Below are 6,024 nucleotides of genomic sequence, written 5' to 3' on the forward strand. Positions count from 1 at the left end.
ACTTCTCCTTTCTCTTTGGGTTCCCTTGATTTCCAGCTTCTGGTTGCACCCCATGGCTTCTCCTCCATGTCCAATTTCCTTTACTTGTAAGGACTTCAGCCATATTGGATTAAGGCCCACTCTGAGTTTGGCACACCTTAAATAATAACATCTTCAAAGGCTTTGTTTACAAATGTGTGCACACCCACAGGACCAGGGGTTGGTACCTGAACATGACTTTGGTGGAGGACATGATGCAATCCCCAACACCTTCTTACGTAAGATAGCTAATTCTTAAATCTCACACCAATTTTTTAAAAATGCTGGCCTTTTGAGACCTCATAATTTGGCTTTATCCTCCATTTTCAACAACAATTGTTCCTCCCCAGACATATTTCTGATTTATGGGCCCCTCAATGGCCTGGGACTACAACCCTGTGCCTAGGATCAGGAGGTGCCTCTTGTCACATCTTGTCTTTTTCCTCTATCCAAATCCTAGCCTTTGGAGTCCTGACTGATTTCCCATGCTAGATTTCTTGGCACTCAAAGTGTGAACTTCTCAGTATGCTTCCTAATTATACATTGCTTCTGTGATTTTATACCTGTGAGCTGATTCCCCAATTAGCTTCTTAAAAGCAGTTTAAGCAATTTTATGGAAAATGCAGCCAGTGCAGATGTGATTCCAGCCATTTCTCATCATTTCCACCACTAATGCCCTCATCTGAGCTGCCACTGCTCCCAACCAGAGATGCTGCAATAGTCTCCCTCTGTTCATTCTTCCCATTCCATATCAATATGCTTCTCTGCAGCCAGGAATCACTTGAAAGTACAAATCTAACTTTGACACACCCCTGTATAAAACCCTTCAATGACCCCACATTATTCTTAGGCCTGCAATGGTTGGTATGTTTCTCAGGATCTTCTGGAAAATAGATTTTCCCGAAATATAGGTTTCAACTCAGAACTCCCTCTCTTTCTCTCACTCTCTACAATTTAGACCCAACCCAGTGGCCAACTGAGACCCAGCCCTGTGGCTGTCTTTCAGTTCCTCCCATGCTGCTTACCATGCTTAACAAAGACCTATATTTTTTCCCTTAGAGAGCTTTCTTCCACTAGTAATTGTGCATTCATTTATGAGACTATTTATTTAATGTCTTTCTCTCCCACTTGAGTATAAGGCTTATGTGAGCAAAAGTCTGGTGATTTTAAAGTCATTATTGCCTGGGAATTAATAGATGCTAATAAATATTTGTTGAATGAATGAATATATATATATATATTTTAAGGAGGTATCAGGGTTTGAACCCAGGTCCTTGGACATGAAAAGCGTTACATTGGCTCCCCAAATCTACTTTTTTTCTTTTAAGATTTATTTATTTATTTCCCCCTTCCCCTCCTTCTGCCCTGCAGTTTTTGCTGTGTTGTCTTCACTTCTCTTTTTTTTCTCCTCTAGAATTCACTGGGGTTCAATCCTGGAGACCCCTGATATGTAGAGAGGTTCCCTGCCAATTACTCCACCTCGGTTCCTGGTTTCTGCTGTGCTTCACCTTGTCTCTCTTCTGATGTGTCATCATCTTGCCACGTGACTCACTTGCCTGGGGCACTGGCTCACCAGGTGGGCACTTGTACAGGCACTCATGCAGGCACTGGCTTGCCACGCGGGCATGCTTTCTCTTCTTTTTTACTGGGAGGCCCCAGGGTGCAAACCCAGGTCCTCCATATGGTAGGTGGAAGCCCTATCACTTGAGCCACAGCCGCTTCTCTACTTTTTTTGATAGTTAAAATTGTTTCATCATTGTTTATTTTTTAGTGTGATGATGGCATTGTAATAATCTTTTTAAAACTTTTTATTGTAATATCATGTACACAACTCAAAATTTCCCATTATAACCAATTTCAAGTGTACAATTCAATGGCATAATTACATTCACAATATTTTATTACCATCACTACCATGCGTTACCCAAACTTTTCCATCACATCAAGCAGAAATTCTGTACCCATTAAGCAATAACTCCCCATTGCCCTTACCCACCCACCTACTGTGCCTGGTGACCGGTAATCTACTATCTTTCTCTGTGAGTAAGCAAATTCATTCTATGGCTATTCATTCTATTAATATTATCATTGTATGCATTCATTCTATGAATAATATTCATTCTGTGAATAGGTAAATTACAGGTTACCAGGGGTGGAAAGATATTTCATATACATGAGATCAAATAAAATTTTTCTGTGTCTGGCTTATTTCATGCAACGTGGTATCTTCAACAGTCATCCATGTTGTAACACATATCAGAACTTTGTCCCTTTTTAAAGTTGAATATTGTTTCGTTGTGTGTATATACCAAATTTTCTTTATTCAGTCATCTGTTGATGGACACTTGAGTTATTCCACCTTTTGGCTATTGCAAATATTGCTGCTCTGAACATTGGTATACAAATATCTGTTTGAGTCCCAAAGTGGGATTGCCAGGTCATATGGTAATTCCATAATCAATTTTCAGAGGAACTGCCAAACTAATTTTTACAGAGGCTGCACCATTTTACAGGCCATCATCAAAATCTTGAGTGAACTTTCTATATGAGGGCATCTCCATGGTAGCCAGGGCCTTTCCTGAGTAGCAGCCCCTCCAAGCTTAGGGCTTCCCTTCTGAGCTCAGTGAACACTACCCCCCACCCCAGAACAATGTGAAAATTCAGAACACTTAATCCTTGTACACTGGTAGATGTGTTCTTGCTTCATTCCCACATAAATGGTTTACATAAATTATACAAAATAAATATACTTGCGCTTTCAGGTATTTTTTTAAGGGGAAGACATTTTGCTTTCATTTGTTTTATCTTCAAAACCTACTGAAGACAGATATTTATTTAGAGAGAAAAGTTCTATGTAAACTTAAAACTATGTAAACTTTAAAACACAGGCAACATTACTTCATGGCAAGATTTACCTGCCCTCTTTCAAATTATGTAGCCCTGACGGATCATCTCACACTACAAATCTATTTTAAACTGCATATGAATTGGCAATGCCACAGTCACATACAGGTATCTCTGTTATGCCAGGTAACAGAGCTAAGTATGTAAAATGTAATAATAACTGCTAGAGCCATGGTGTGCTGGTAAAATTTTAACAACAAAATTTGCAGAAAAAAGAAAAAACATCCCAAGTCCCTGATTTGTAATGTTTGCTCATTTCTGAGGTGTAACTACTCCCACCATGGTCAAGGTCAAGCTACCAGGGCAATACCTGAATGCAGAACTGGGAAGTGCTGCTAACCACGAGGTCTTGGGAGTCAGTAAGGGGGGTCCCACCCACCATGGGCTGGAACCCTATATAAGCAGCATGGATCTGTTGGAAAAGTCACTGACTTGAGGTGAGGTAGACATACTATGTAGATTAAGCTTATTAAATTTCAGAAAAGCACAGGGAAATGGCTAAAATTTACCTAATCATACCACTATGGAAAGGGTGAATATGTTTCACCCCTTCCTTCCTAGAATAATAAAGTGAGAGGCTCCACTTTCAGAAGGTGACTTAAAGCAGATAAAAGGAAGGACTGCAGTGAATTCCAGATCAGCATGAGCAAACTTTTCCTGTAAAAGGTCAGATGGAAAATATTTTAGGCTTTGCAAACCATGTAGTCTCTGACACAACTACTCAACTCTCATTGCAATATGAAAGCAGTCATCCACAATACACAAACAAGTGTACATGACTATGTTCTAATAAAACCTTATTTCCAAAAACATTTGGCAGGCCAGCTTACTGTGCCAACACCTGATTTAGTTTAACTAGAGTGATAGAAGTCAGGGTGAAATGTCCCAATCACAATGAAAACAAACTTGTGGTCAGAATTCTCAGACTCTAGATGTTTACTAAGCCAATCCTCCAGGCAACACGACTCAGGAATGGACAAATGGACAAAGTCTGGCAGTGAAACAGGAGAAGAAGTATGCTGAGGGACCTCAGGGAGAGTGCTCCCACTCCCAATGGACTGCTGATCCTTTTGGACATTTACCTGACTGGGTATGACACCTGGATGCACTATAGCCAGCAGCCTAAGGATGAAACCAATTCCAAGGAAGGCAGAGCCAAGAGATGAATGGAAAGAGCCAAATCAACCAACCATGGAGATTACCCTACCCCTGGACTTCCTGTGAAGAAAGATGCATTTTCTTAGCGTGTAAGTAAGCCTGATAGAGATGGGGTTTCTAAAAATTGAAACTGAAAATATCCTAACTAATTCAGTTATGCTCCTCCAAACTTCTTTTAGTTACAGATATAATACTGAATTACTTGTTCCTCTGCATAGAGAATTTGTTATCTCTTTTAAGAGTTATAATCGCAGTATTTTATCTTTCTCTGAAAAATCATCAAGAGTTAAGATGGCCCTATCAAATCAGGAAAAACAAAAAAGTATTGCTTAGTTATTCTTTAATATTCCTTCTCCTTCCACAGGGCAAAAATTCTGAAGGTAACCAGCCCTGCTTTTGGAGCTCTGATGCCTTTTAGTCTCTTCCTCTGATTTAACATAGCAGACACTGTTGACCACCTGCCCCACAGCCAGCCCATCAACTTATCTTCCCTGCAATCAAAACCTTGATTTCGTTCAGTTTTCAAGAGACTGTGGGGAGTGGATGTGGCTCAAGTGGTTTAGCACTCACCTCCCACATGGGAAGTTCCGAGTTTGGTTCCCAGTGCCCCTGAATAAATAAAAACAAACAACAAGCAAAACAAAGGGAAAAACCAACTCAGGGAAGCTGATGTGGCTCCAGGGTTGAGGGCGGGCTTCCCCCATATGAGGTCCCATGTTCAATCCCCAGACCCCAGTAGCTAAAAAACAAAACAAAACAAAAAACTATGTACCTTGAATGTCTGGGCCTTTCTCCAGTCCTAGGCAGGATAATCTTGATGAGTCTAAACCAATCATGGAAGTTTCATTTTCCTCACCAGCGATGATTTGGGAATGGGCATGGCTGCAATTCTGATCTGAGTGTAAGAATGTTTTTCTCACTCTTAAAAAGGGACAGAATGGAGGGCACTTGCTCTTGTACCTTTTCATGTTGTGAATACTTGAAGCTGCTGCAGCCATGCTGTAGGCCTAACGTCAAAAGCATGATGAGCCGAACAAAAGAACTAGAGAATGTGTGTCCTCAATGTTGGCAATGAACCACTCACTTAACCAAGCCAGAATCACTCTACCTGCCTTTTTATGTTATTGGTGACAATTGAGTGGGATTTTTCATTAAATGCCATTGAATCCATACTAATGGAATACTAACTAGCAAGTTGTCTGAGATAAATTGAAGTTTTGTAATTGTTTCACTCAGATTTTTAGGTAAATTGTTGTTTGTTGTTAGTCTCTCAGATTTTGAGGTAGTTTGTTCCTTAATTATCAAAGCAAAACATGAGAATCAGTTTTAGGTAAAGCATTTTTGCTCTCATGGTTCCATCTTTGTCAGGGAAAATATTTCCTTTTTTAAAAGCCTCCCCTGATGCTATTTATCCTCTTTTTATCTTTCAAGTCAAATAATTGTCTTTATTTGTTTTTGTTTGGAAACATTTTGAGTACCTCAAATATGGTGATTATTTCTTTATAGTAGATTATTATAAAGAAAAATAAAAAATATTTTTGAAGAAAGAAAAAGGAAAATTACTATTTTCTATATTACTCTAAGAAACAATGGTTGTCAACATTTTAGTGATACTTCATGGAAAAGTAAAGAAAATATGGTATGTTCTTATATTTATTTGATTTAATTCTTTAGAGAAATAGTCTATAGAATAGCATAGAAATATTCATATGCTTTTAAAGTTAAATAGAAAAAAACCCAGAAACCCCCCAAAAAACTAAAAAAACAAAAACAAAAAGTTAGAGTAATTAATTATTACAAGATGTAATATACTACCTTCCTTGCCTTATATTTTTAGCTTTAAAGAAAATCTCTTCTAGAAAGGATGAGCAAAATAAATGAGAGTTGTGCTTAACTATCATCTTCCTAATGAAGTTGTATTAGTCAGGGTTCTCTAGGGAAACA

Source organism: Dasypus novemcinctus, chromosome 4, assembly GCF_030445035.2.
Source record: "Dasypus novemcinctus isolate mDasNov1 chromosome 4, mDasNov1.1.hap2, whole genome shotgun sequence".
In the NCBI taxonomy this organism is placed as follows: domain Eukaryota; kingdom Metazoa; phylum Chordata; class Mammalia; order Cingulata; family Dasypodidae; genus Dasypus; species Dasypus novemcinctus.